Genomic DNA, 13,866 nt, shown 5'->3' on the forward strand with positions numbered 1-13,866 from the left:
AGTTCATAATAAAGAAAATGGAACTCACAACAGATGGAACTGAATGAAACAGCTAGTAATGCATTAGTATTGTGTTAGCAATGTGTTAATAATTACATTAAATGTAAATGAGCTAAATGTTCACATGAAAAGAGATTGTCATACTAAATGAACAAACAAAACCCAACTATTTTCTGCTTCCAAGAGATAATCTTTAAATATGAGCATACAGACAGGATGAAAATAAAAGATGGGAAAAGATACTGTATGCATACAGTAATCAAAAGAGAGTTGACTAGTTACTCTACTATCAGATGAAGTTGATTTTAAGATGAGAGCAGCACAATAAAGAAAATGAATTTTATAATGAAAAGGGTCAGTCCCACTGAAAGATAGAACAATTCTAAGTCTAGAAACACTTGCTAATACAGCTTCAATGTGTATAAGGCAGAAACCACCAGATCTAAAAGGAGAAATAGAGAAATTCACAATCATAGTGGTGGGCTTTGACATTCTTCTATCAGTAACTAACGGACAAGCCAACAACAATAAATCAGTAGGAATAGAAATATTTTGACCAATACTATTTAACACACTTAACTGACACTTACAGAACAAAGCAACTGATGACTACAGAATATGTATTCTTTTTCAAGTGTACATGGAACATTTACCCAAGTGGACATGTGCTGGCCTCTAGAGTAAGTCTCAAATTTAGAAGGTGGGTGGCAGGGGCAGGGTTTGCTGCTGGACTGGATGCGAGGATGACAAGAGAGGAGTCAAGGTTGATGATGAAGAACCCAGTGCTCTAACGTCCAGAGTGACTGATTCATGCTGCATAGTTAGCATTTTGGAAAGATAAGGGTGTGTGTGTGTGTGTGTGTGTGTGTGTGTTTAACAGTCATAACATAGTCAGGAGTATTTACATGAGTGAGTCAACCTGGGAGTCAACCTGTATTCAACTGAACATGAAGGAATTATTCAAACTTGGTTTCTGGAATATTCCCAGGGTGAAGTTATTTCCTGTTTTTATCACTGTCTTCTCAGTTTAAGTGTTTGCTTCTCTTAGGAACTGGGCTGGCATCATCTGTTTCAGTTTGGAATGTCAGACGTACAGAAAAAACCTCCATAAAAATCCCACGAGGTTGACAGACGCTTCTGAGAAATGAAGTGGACAGCCCAATTCCTGGCCTCTCTTATCAGAGATGAATTGGTTTATGCATCTGCTGATTGAGTATCATCTGTGAGTCTGGGTCTGGGAAAGAGATAAACAAGAAAAGCAGAGAACACTCCGGTATAGGTGAGGAGGCACTCTCCCCAAAAGCCAAGTATCAAGAATATACTTTGGGAAATCCCACACATAATTGCGTTACGTACCCTCGTGTGATATATTTGAAGTAGTAATTAAGAACATTCTGGCACTCAGTTCTCCTTCCAATTAGCTTCAAGACATTGGACCGGATATGAAACATCGTGTCTCAATTTCTTTACTGTAAAGTGGGAGTGATGTTACTGATAATACATCATTACAGAGGTAAAACAGATACTATTCACAGCCTGCTCAGAGCAGTGCTTAGGATTAAGCTCACAAAATTAGCATTTGCAACTTTGTCATTCTGCTGTTTCAAATATTCCTTTCCTTTTTTGAAATTATGAAATCACAGCATTTTAAAAAAATGTTAGGAGAGAATAATAGCGAAAGAGTCTGTCATAATCCCATCTCCTCGGCTCAATCATGGTAGCTTCAAATATTTTTTTATACTGATTATGTCATTTTAAAAAATATTTTTATTTATTTATTTGACAGACAGAGATCACAAGTAAGCAGAGAGGCAGGCAGCGAGATTGAGATGGGGAAGCAGACTCCCTGGCGAGCAGAGAGCCCGATGTGGGGCTCGATCTCAGGACCCTGAGATCACAACCTGAGCTGAAGGCAGAGGCTTTAAACCCACTGAGCCACCCAGGCGCCCTGATTTTGTCATTGTTTTGAAAGTGCCTGGCTTACAGCAGATGATCAATATTGGATACAGATTGTCTGACTGTTCAAGTCAAAGCCAACTACTTTGTCTTATGCTTTGCATACCTAATTTAGTACATAAGATGATGATTGTAATTATATCATATACATTCTTTTAAGTTTTTTCATAAACTGGACAATTGCAATCTTTATGGCTCCTGGAACTCTCATCCCCTCGATGGGCACGTGCTGGATAAGCCACTTCTCTTTCGCTGTCCTGTTTGGAGAATTACTGCAGACCACACTCTTCAGACATCACCCCAGTGTACAGCTCTCTATATAGCATTTTGCCTTTTTTGGTAAAAATGTCTTCAGAGAATCACAGAATACTGAGTTGAACATTCCAAACTCACCCTTTGAGTTAACTAAGAAAGGAGCCCCCAAAGATGAAACCAAAATGGGATTCCTTCCATAAGTTTCAGTGGTAATAAAATGAGTTCCTTGAGATGATGAAATCTTGTGGTGATCCTGTTACCATTTTGAAGCACCACTTTTCACTCTTTCCAAAAAAAAAAAAAAGATACAAAACCCACAACTCTGCCAGCACATCAATAGAAGATATGAATATTTGGATGTTTTTGTCAAATAATAGTAAAAAAAACTCACCCTTTGTGGATATACGTCAGAAGAAATCTCATTGGACCACTGGTGCATCCAAAAATTGGCTCTAGAAAGTGGCAGAGAAAGATTTTCAGGTAGGCACATGTCTCCTGAAGCAGCAACTCCAGCATCAGATGGCATGTTGGGTGACAAATGTCTCCCTCCTTGTGCTGGGGAAGCGTGGGGGAGAGGGGTAGGTGGAATCACAACCCTCGATTTGACTCAGAGGCACTTACCTCATAAGGCAGAGACAGCCACGGGGGTTCCCGTCTCAGAGCAGCGATGGGCGACTGCAAGCTGGTGGTCCTCTGTGGGGTCCTTCATGGGGTCTCCAGGCAGCCGTGGGTGTGAAAGCAGCTCTGCTACCTTGGCTGGTACGTAAGTCAGTAACTAACTGACCCGGGCAGGCTTCAGACCCCAGGGTTCCAGCCTCCAAAACCGCTAGCTCCACGAGTACCAGTCCTCTCTCCAGATTGGTTCTTCTTATTTTGGTTGTTCCCAAAGTTCACTGGAAATGGTAAGAATGAATGCAGAGAACCGTGGAGCAGGCCATTGCCACGGCTTCCGGAAAGAAGATGTCAGCTTCAGTCAGCGTGGTTGCCGGAGAGGAGGTGAGAAATGGCTGTTTGCAGGACCTACTTGAAGGAAACATGACAGGATGATCTCATCTATGTGAGCTCCAGGCACGCGTCTGAAAGGTGGCGGGGACACATCTGAAGGCAATGGCGCTTCACCAATGAGCTCATTGCCTCCAAATGGAGGCCAGTCTGGGACTGTCACAGAAACACCAGAGGGTCAACAAGAGGGTCTTTCTCCCCAAACTGGCCTTTTTTGACTCCATCCCCTGAATTAGGGCCCTAAGGTAGCGTGAGAAGAACATAAAATCAGATAACCCTGAGAATAAAACCACCGACTCAGGAATGGCTACGCGGTCGCCCCGAGTTCCAGTGCATCTACAGAGGAACCCACTGAGGTGAGGAATCTGCATCCCCTTCCCACACGGGAGAAAGCTGAAGTACAAAGAAGTTATAGAATTTTCCGGAAGCCACAGAGCTGTTCAGAGAGAGCAGGGATTGCATAGGGGTGTGTCAGATGTGCGGTGTTTGCAGGATTCATCATGTGGCCCTGCTGCTTCCCGCCATGTTGGGGGACATGAGGGGGCCCAGCGTGAGGGAGAGGACCGGCCTTCTCCTCTCTTCACAGAACTGGCTCAGGGTCAGCCTTCGGTTGCCAGCTCGCATCCCAGCCCACTGAGCTCTGTGTTTTCTCTTTGAGGGTTAAGAACACACAACAGGCCTTTGGTTGGGAGCGGGGAGGAGTTGACATTTGTCGTCCCGCGTTGGGGAAGTTGATCGTTGTAGGTCCTCTCACACTATGTGGAAGCCTGACATTTGACATTTGGGTAAAAGGGGAAAAAAAAAATGTCTCCAAAAGCCTGCTTAGGGCCTGCTTGCCTGATCCCTTGCCAAACAGGAATCCTGCCTTGGCTCTCTTCCCTTTCAATGATTTTCAAACCACAGTTTTAAAAGCAGTTCCTTTGGGGAATTAGGCAAGCAATCGTGTTTTGGGGAAGAAAATGGTCCCATCCATAGAAATGCACAAAAAGTAAAATCACCCACTTCTCCTTCACCCGGAGAAGAGCACTGTTGACAACTGAATGGTTTCCTCCTTTTTTCCTTAGGCCTATATCCTTAGTTTTCTAAGGGCGACTGACTGCACAGAAAGTTCTGTAGCATGCGTTTTTTATTTTTATTTTTATTTTTTTAAAGATTTATTTATTTATTTGACAGAGATCACAAGCAGGCAGAGAGGTAGGCAGAGAGAGAGGAGGAAGCAGACTCCCCGCTGAGCAGAGAGCCCGATGCGGGGCTCGATCCCCGGACCCTGGGATCATGACCTGAGCCGAAGGCAGAGGCTTTAACCCACTGAGCCACCCAGGCGCCCCAGCATGCATTTTTTAAATCAAACTTTGCATGACCAGCATTTCCCAATGTTTTAAAAATTAGAAACAGAGAAAATGTGATTTTTTTTAAAAAGATATTATCTATTTTTTGAAAGAGAGTGACAGCGAAAGAGATCACAGACGGAGAGGCAGAAGCAGATTCCCCCTGCTGAGCAGGGAGCCTGACGGGGGGCTCGATCCCAGGATGGCAAGATCATGACCTGAGCCAAAGGCAGACACTTACCGGACTGAGCCAGCCACCCAGATGCCCAGAAAACACGATTTTTAATGACTACCTAATAGTCTGCCCCCACTGATGACTATAACATTTAATCGAATGGACATTCTTTTGTATCCTATTTCAAGCAACTTTATCCCCTTATGAATATTTTGCCTTTATATGGGTATTGTGATCCTACACAATGAAACCATTTAAATTTCCCATCAAAATCCTTCTAGACTTTTCTACATCAGAAAAGTCAAGACTCAAATTCCAGGTGTGATCTTTGCTCAGAAGTAAACACCATGCTCTCCTGTAGTGGCCAGGCCCCAGAAGGAGAAGCCAAAAATGTCCTTTTATCAAGATTTTTGGTCATCCCAGTTAAACGCAAACCAACAAAACGTCCACTTGCTTCTTTCCCCGACCCGAGCCTTTCTGCAGCCCTCTATGGCACTTTCTGCCCCTGTACCCCCCAGTTACTGCTCAAGATGTTGCCATTTTTCCCACTTCTACTACTCTGCAAAGACAGTGCTTGCAAAATGCCGTAAGCATTGTCTTGTGCTCTCAACTAATTTTTAGTTGTGTGAGTGATACAGAAATGCATGTTTCTGGTGAAAATAATTAACAACTTCAAGATAAAGGGAGATTCCCTTTAAGTACTTATCTCCGATCTTGGAAGCTTTTTCCTTCAACAAGGACATCTGGTAACGTCAGTGTGGCCGGAGGCTTCAGATTTAACTTCTATGCACAGACCCAGAGAGAGTGAGTACACACTGTGGATTGTTTTTCTAACGCATCTTATCTTTTTAACTATTCCTCAGGTCAGCACGGACCGTGGTTTATTTCCCTGCAAGTTTACTGACAGTCCCTGAAGTTGTTCCTGGTTCTTCACTACAACGAACAGCGACGCAACCGGGAGCTTCTACCATTTTTCTGTGTGCTTGTGTGGGAATTTTGTGTCCCTGGGACAGGGAATTAGACCCCCAGGCCATTGAGGGTGTCCCTTTCTCTTTCAACATGACTAGGTGTTGACAAATGACCTCTCCAAGTTGGCAGCACACCTTTCAGCAACAGCCTGTTTCAAGCCTTCTACTACAGGCTCTTTTTTTTTTTTTTAAGATTTTATTTAATTATTTGAGAGAGAGAGAGAGCAAGGGGAAGCAGCAGGCAGAGGGAGAGGAAAGAAAGCAGGCTCCTCACTGAGCAGAGAGCCCAACATGGGGCTCAATCTCAGGACCCTGAGATCATGACCTGAGCTGAAGGCTGAGCCACCCAGGCGCCCCTCTACTATAGGGTCTTAAGTGACATTGTGTAGCCAAGATGCCTCTTCGGTTCCTTATCCCCCTTCTCCTTCCCTGTGCACCCTCGTCCTCCCTGTCTATGTTTTCTAAATACCCTTCGCGATGTTCAATGTTCGATGTTTGCTAGGCTGTCCTGAAATGTGCTCGTGGCCTGGAATGCATCACCTCTCGCTCTCCCTGAGTGACCTCGTGTGTTCGTACAAATTGCACAGCTCCCTCCCTCAAGGGTCACAGACTCAAACACTTAGAGGTGCCAGGCAGGTAAAATAAATACGGGGGAGTCCATGCAGCTGCCCCCACCAGCCCCAACCCCAGCCCAGTGCCAGTGGTTGTTGTGTCATTGGAATCTACGTTGAATAATCTCATTTTTTTTTTCAAGAAGAATAAAAAAATCTAGATTCGTATGTAAACGCTCTTATTTTCTATGAGCTGGAAATTAATATAAAAGAAATTTTAAGCCCGTGTGGCCCACAAAACATACCTGTGGGACACATTCTGCTGCCAAAATGCCAGATGGCAACTTCTGCCTTTAGCAAAATCACTCTGTTCCACAAATACCCTCTTTCCTTTCTGGGGCCTGTCCCTTACCCACTCAGTTACTAAATGCTCTGAGGCTGCCCGAGAAGTTGTTCCAGAATTTAGCCTACCCCTCTGTCCTCACTGCCATTCCCTTAATTCCAACACTCGCCAAGTCACATCCCGGCTGTGACTAGAGCATCTAGCTAGGTCTCCTGCCTTCACTTGCCTGCCCCTGCCCCTGCCTTTGCACAAACCCTCCTCTGCATTCTAGAACATTCTCAGCATGGCTAATGGAAAGAGAGGAAGAGGAAGAGGTCTCCTCTCTGCTCAGACAACCCTACTGGGGCCATAATGCCCATAAAGCCAAGTCGCCCACTGCGGCCACATTTTGCCCACCCTTGCTTGCCCCAACCTCATGAAATGTGACCCAGCAGAATCAAATTCGGGTTCATATCAATATTGAGATATTGGGCTTTTTCCTGAAAGATCTGACTGGCTGGCAGAGCTGGGTCCGCCGCCTCCCATGGAAGCAACTGGTCAGGGCCCAGTAGTGACCGTTGAGGTGGGGACAGCTTTGTCCCCTTCCCACTTCCTCAGCCAGCCTCAGGCAGCCCTGTACTACCTGTCCCGGAAGGAGTTTGCAACCCCCGAGCCACAGGCTGAAATTCAACTGTTAATGGGCACATCGGACCTGGCATGTCTGGCCCCTCTGCCCACCCCCAGCCTCACCTCTCAGCCCTGCCCATCACCCGCTTTCTTTTTCCCACCACTAATAACGGCTGACTCACCAAGAAATTGTTTCAGACCTGAACCTAACCGCCGCTCAATGGGGTGACGGCTTTAGTTACTTAAATCAAGATAGACACGCTCTGTTCAGGGAGGGCTTCCCTTTAGCTCAATAAATCTCTCTTCAAATCACTAATGAAGTTGAACTTGCCCTCGACAGTGGTTTCAGGTTTAAGAAACTCCTCCTGAAGCTCTTTATAGTTCTCAGGAGTCTCCCCACTCAGCCTCGGATTCTAATGGAGGAAGACTGGGCTGCTGATGGACAAAGTCACACCTAATTCATTTACCTCCCAGGAGAACAGGGTGGACGATCGTGCAGGAAGAAAGCTGCCTGCTCTCACGGAGAACAGGCGCACACACACGCGCGCACACACACACACACACACACACACACACACCCCTGAACTCACTCACTTCCTTTCTTGGTGTACATAGTTAACAATATGCACGGTCGTCATTTTGCTACGTGGTAATTATGAATGAAAATCTCTTATAAAGACTGTGGAGTTAGGATTATTTTTGTAAAACTGGATAAAACTATTTTTTTTAATTTGTTCATTTTGTTTTGAGATTCTCTGAAGCGGTCAAGCCTACCCCACATGCGTTCTCCCTTTCTACCGACTTCAATGCGAGGGGTGGGAGGAGGGCTTTAGAAACCTCAGCTTCAAGAACTACATTTCCCAGACTCTTCTGTGGCCGGACTTAGCCATTTAACATGCCTCTGGCCCATGAGATGCCGTCAGCCGTCACGTGACCTTCCCAAGAAGCTCCTTAAAGGTGAGGGGAGGTGGAGACTCAGGTGATCTCTTTTCCGCTCCCTGAAAAGCCATGTGACCGTTAGAAAAAGACCAGAAAGTTTGGCCTTAAAATCCGTACCACACCAACACCAGCAGCCACCTACCTCTGGCTGTCATACTGAAGGGGAAAAATAATCTTATTTAAGCTGCTGGCATTAAGTTTACTCCTTCAGGTAGGTATACAATATTCCATTCCAAACTATTTTGAACCAGCCGGGGGGTGGGCAATTTCTCCCACTGGCTAGCCCACCAAAAATCACAGGCAAGGTCCGATTCAGAGAGAACTGTATATAATATTACTTTATTCATAGTACCTTGAAACTTTTTATGTGCTTTTACCATTTTTCGTGTCCTGGCCCAGAGGCAATTCAACATGAAATTTATCAACTGTGCATATAATAAGCAGTGATCGTGGAGAACTGAGCCAACTGAAAAATTTAAACCCAAATGTAGATTTCCACTTTGGCTGAAAGCAAGATGTTCCTCTCGGTGGTGGGAGGCCCTCAATTTCCCACTTCACTCTGGGTGACTCAACTTGAAAGCACTCCCATTGACATTCTGGAGTTTTCTGTAATCTCCTTTCCTTAATAAATTCAAGATAACTCCGCAAGTCGCAAACGGCTCATAATAGCGTTACTGTTTCCGGGCGAAAGCAGGGATGCAGCCCCGGCCAGTAGCTATGTCTGTGGATCTCGGCGTAATTGCTTCAATTCCCCACTTGTTTCTGAGTGAGTGTAGGCCTGACCTCCGGGCATGGCCGAGCATTACTCAGTCAAACCGAGAGTTTCAACGCTAAATGTGACAGTGTGTTCTATATCTGTTTTCGCTCTGGCAGATTATTCAAATACCATCCAGCTGAAGTCAAGTTGTCCCAGAGCCTGTTGAATCTTTGCCCCAACGGTCCGTGTAGGAGCCCTTCCTTAAAGAGCTTCCTTTGCTATACTGTAATCTGTTTCGCAGTGAATATGTGGTGAGTGGATGTTTTCAGCCTGATTCTGTTCTCCTACCTCATGTTCCCTGGAGATCCCGCTGCCTCCTTATAAAAGCCATATGTATCTTATCTTTTCCACTGGAGTTGCTAAAACCAGAAAGCAGGCTGGAAAACCTTTCCCCAAACTGTACTGTTTTTCATCATTTCTTCCTGACACCTCCAGATAACTTGTTAGCGTACTGTCTCTCTGTATTCAGCACAGCCCCACTGGGTGTTTGGGGACTGAATGACATCACCCAGGCACTTATAATTAGAAATAAAAATGTCTCTTTCCAAATCTATAGCACCAGGAGACAACTGGAGAAATTTCAAAAGTTGCCGGTGAAACCCCAAATGAAAGAGGTCTTTTTCTGACCAGGAAGACACTTGCTGGCTTTCAGGACACTACTGGGAAAACACTGGAAGCAAGTAGCAAATAATCTTCCCAACAGCTGATCCCAAGGCCACATGCCTTGGCTCTCCCCAGAGAAGCTGTGTTTCTTGAAGTTCCCGGAAGACTCCAAAAAGTGGTCTGAATTTTTGCCACCGTGGAGACGGAGCTCAGGGACTTTTGATTATTGAGTTTTTATTTGTCTAACAAATTCTTATTGACTGAGTGTGAATGCACTCCCATGGACATTCTGGATTTTTTTTCTGTAATCTGTGTTTCCTTCATACGCTCTGGATAGCTCCACAAATCACAAATGACTTGATTACTGAGTTTTCATTTATTCAAGAAATTTTTATTGAGGGTCTCTCTCAGCAAGTCTTGCGCCTTGAGGACCTTTTCTGCTGTCATCTGGTGTCTTGGCCTAGGAATAATACAGCTGGAGCTCTGCTATCCAACACACTATTCACTAGACACATGCAACTATTTAAACTGAAATTTAGATTAGCAAAGGTTAAAAGAAGCTGCAAATTCATCTCTTCGTTCGCACTGGCCACATCTCTGATGCTCAGTAGCCCACGAAGCTAGTGGTTACCATATCGGACAGCAGACCTCTACGACATTTTTTCATTGTGGAAAGTTCTTTTGTGGACAGCACTGAAATGATCACCGGACTTGCCTGGAACATTCTTGGATGACATGTAGCATGAATAGCTCCCTCTTTCACACCCAGAGGGACCTGGCTGGAAAGGGAAATTGAACAATGACAATGAACTTGGCCACTGTGCTTGCAAGGACTTCTCGGAGATCCAGAACCCTGTGTCTTGCTGAAAGAGCCGGCAGTGTCAGCAATCCCCCTGCCTTTTTTCTTATTTCCCACCTGTCAGATCCACCAGGGGGAGGTGGGGGAGAGTGCAGGAGAAGAAAGGGTCAGTTCTCCTGAAGCGAGTGATTTACTTGAAAGCAGTTTCAGTTTTATTTCTGATTTCTCCTGCCTGAAGGCGTTCAGATTGGCCCCTGTGCCCCGAAAGATGCCCAGGGGTCCAGAAAAGGGTTAAGGCTTTCCCTCCGAGGCTGCTCCCCTCGGTCCGGAGCGCCCCTGCCCGCCTCGCCCAGCAGAGGGCGCCGCAGCTTAATGTTGTGGGCGAGGAATATTTACACAATCATTAGGGATTTTTTCTTCTTCCAGTGAGACTTTATTTTTATTTATTTATTTATTTATTTATTTATTTATTTATTTATTTATTTATTTATTTATTTTATTTATTTATTTTTGGTGAGCAGCAATCCGAGGTGCCAGCTCATACAGGTCACCTTAAGGATAAGTCGTCCAAACTGGGAGATCAGAGCCGCTCGGGCGTGCAGCCAGCTCGGTAGGGATCCGCCGGCTCCCGGACAGGGGGCTGAGGACGCAGCCGCAGCCGGTGTCAACACGGCAGACACCATTTTGCAGAACTCTCCAGAAGGGAGGTCTAAACTGTGTCCGACACGATCTGTGCCGCCCAGCGGGTCAGGCCTGCCCTGCTAGAGGGCCGCCCCCGGAGGAGCACCCCGGTCGGGGCCTTGCTCTTCGCGGGGCCCTGACACTGCCCTGCATCGCAAACACCTGCCAGGCCACAAAATGGTGGTGGCTGCGCAGGGGTGTCTGCAGGGAGCGGGGGTGGGGGGTGGGGGGGTGGGGCTCTCGCGCCTCTGGCTCAGCCCCCCCACCACCACCCTCGGTCGGCACCCCATGCCTGTCTCACCCTCTCTCTCTTACTCTGTTTCCTTCTCTCTTTCTCTCCCCCTCGACCCCCTCCGCCTTCTCCCCCTCCCCCTCCTCCCATTCATCCCCTTCTTCCTCCTCCCCTTCCTCCTCCTCCCCTCGCTGCCCCTCCTCCTCCTGCCGCCGTCCCTGTCCCTGCGGAAGGGGGTTGACGTCCCAGCTGGTTGGGTTCCCGCTGCGGCTCCCGGGGGGCCGCGAGCAACTCCCTGCTCAGAATCCGGGGTGCGTTTGAGCGTATCCGAGGGGCGAGGGGCCGAGCCAAGGTACCGGTTTGGGTTACTTCCTTTGCCCGTCTTGGTGCACCGAACAGGGCTGATGAGATCCAAAAGCGCATTCCTAAATGGGTGTTCATGGCTCTTCCTCAGATTTTCAGGAAACTTTATGAAGGGCCGTCCCAGTGGCAAACGCCTGCGAGACTCCGCGCTACCTTTCGGGAAACGTGCGGGCTCTCAGCTCCGGGGCTGCGACACGGCGGCCGTTTGTCCGGGGCACCTGCATTTGCCTTCCTTTTCTGTAATCACCGCACGCTCCTTAAGGAGTAAGACAAGGCGTGAAGAAGGCACATGGCATGGGTTCCGCGAACACCAGCTACTACTATTCCATTATTTCTTTGCCACGAGCTCCCTCCAGGAGGCCTGGAGCTCACCTTCTGCACACCAATGCTTGCTGGCGGAGCTTTGTGTCACCTGAACCCAGGAATCCTGTGGGAGAGGGTTGCCCCCCCCCACCTGTGACTTCCTCTCTGTGACTTTTGTAGCCATTGTTCCGTAGCTCAGTTTCTCGTTGAATGAAACTCGAGAGCTTTCCTTACCACCCCTTCTGAGACCGTTGATAAAACACTCCACACGCCTTTATGGGGCCCTTGTGATGAGCCAAGGACTGGGGAGAAATGCCCGACCACCGCCCCTCGCCCCACCCCGCACATGCCAGGGTGCCCAGGCATGGCCAGGGTGAGCCTAAATACAAACCGTGCCTCCTTTCCCTCCCCAAAGTGTCGCGATGGGTGATAAATAAGGTCGCTCTACAGAAAACACAGCAGACCTGAGTAAGTTCAAAGTCAGGGGTAAGAGACAAAGATACGGACAGGATATCGATGATAGATAAACGGATGGGTGGACAGAAGGACAGATGATAGATGGATGGACGGATGGACAGTTCGAAAGAAGATTAAGATTAAGAGAGTCTCCACTTCTTCATCTGGAAAACGGGTCGCGGAGTGCCCCCCGCCTGCGGGGTTACTAAACTGACCAGGAGGCAGGTGTGTTGGCCGTGCTGGGTGCACAAGCCAGCGTGGGGGTTCTCCACCTGTGACTGGTCGCCCCATTGAGGCACTAGCAGAGAAGGGCTTCACCTCCCCAAGAAAGAAAGGGAGCATCTCCAAAGAAAATAAGTTCATCGGAGCCTGTAATGTTGGGTGTCATTTCAAAAACTGTATTTCCATTTTATGGTTTCATACTTTTTTCTCTGGAACATCATTGCGGCTAGGAAGAGGACCCCACTGGGACATTAGGGCCTCTTAGGGAGTTCTGCCCCCAGCTATTGGATTATGCATCACCTTATTGTTCTAGGTCCACAGCAGGACAGGTCGGGGAGGGCTAGGACAGAGGGTATGCACCATGTGACAAGGACGGCAATGAAGGAGAATAAGCTTCTGCCTAAATTGGGGGATGGGAGAAGGATGGGGGACACAGAGTCCAGAAAATGGCCTGGCCAGGAAGGTCTCAAGCCTCCTGCCCATAGTCCTGCTCACACATGACCCAAACAGAGCGGATGAGGCAATGGCCAAAAGAGGCAGTTGTCATTTGAGAAACCCTTATCTCCTGCTCCAGCAACTTCCCAAATGTCTTCTCGAATTTTACACAGGCTTCTAAAAATGGCACCAACCGGCATCCAGTGCACGGGACCATGGCAAGTTATGCCATTGAATCCTGAGGCAACACCGTGGAGCCAACCCCATTATCCCACCTCTGCCCCACTGAGGAGGAAGCTGGAGCCTGGGGAGTCTGTGATTGGGACATCCCACTGTCCCAGGCTGGAGAACCAGGATCTGAGCTCTCCTGCTATAAGGCTTTCTTGTCTCTGATCATTTTCACTCTCAGGGCAAGTTACCGGGTCTTTATTGCCGAGATTTTTCTTACCTGCTTGTTAAACCTCAAACTGACTTAAGCAAAATAGGAATTTGTTGGCGCAGAGAACTTAAAGAATGAAGATTGATAGCTTCAGGCATGGCTTGATCCAGACTGGGAGGTCTGAGCCATATACCCACCAGGGTGGTCTCTTCCTGCTTTTTTCTGTGTTGGCTTCACTTCTTCACTCTTGGGTGGGTTCTTGTTCTATAGTGGTCCATGGTGACTTCACATTTACAATTTCTCACTTTTACACACCAGCAGAACTGAAACACTTCCTTATCAATAATTCCAGCAAGAGTCTCACTCCAGCCCCATCAGACCAACTAGGACAGTTTGTGAATCGATCCGATTTGCCAAGCCTAGAAATCAGTGGCCATTCCTGAAGTCAGGATTCAGGGTCCACCCCCACAACCAACGGAGCTCGAAGTGGGGATGGTAGTTAGCCAAAGGAAA

The 13,866-nt window shown here is 47.3% G+C and overlaps 1 long non-coding RNA gene across 1 annotated transcript; it reads right to left on the reverse strand.

Moving 5' to 3' along the window:
* Positions 1 to 603: 603 nt before the first annotated feature.
* LOC131807704 (uncharacterized) lies at positions 604 to 3,222 on the reverse strand. Its single transcript, XR_009344579.1, has 4 exons — positions 2,833 to 3,222; positions 2,603 to 2,663; positions 1,357 to 1,469; positions 604 to 1,234 (listed from the first exon to the last, which is right to left on the reverse strand). It is a non-coding gene; the product is annotated as an uncharacterized LOC131807704 (long non-coding RNA).
* Between the last annotated feature and the right edge of the window lie 10,644 nt (positions 3,223 to 13,866).

Source organism: Mustela lutreola, chromosome 9, assembly GCF_030435805.1.
Source record: "Mustela lutreola isolate mMusLut2 chromosome 9, mMusLut2.pri, whole genome shotgun sequence".
NCBI classification, from domain to species: Eukaryota; Metazoa; Chordata; class Mammalia; order Carnivora; family Mustelidae; genus Mustela; species Mustela lutreola.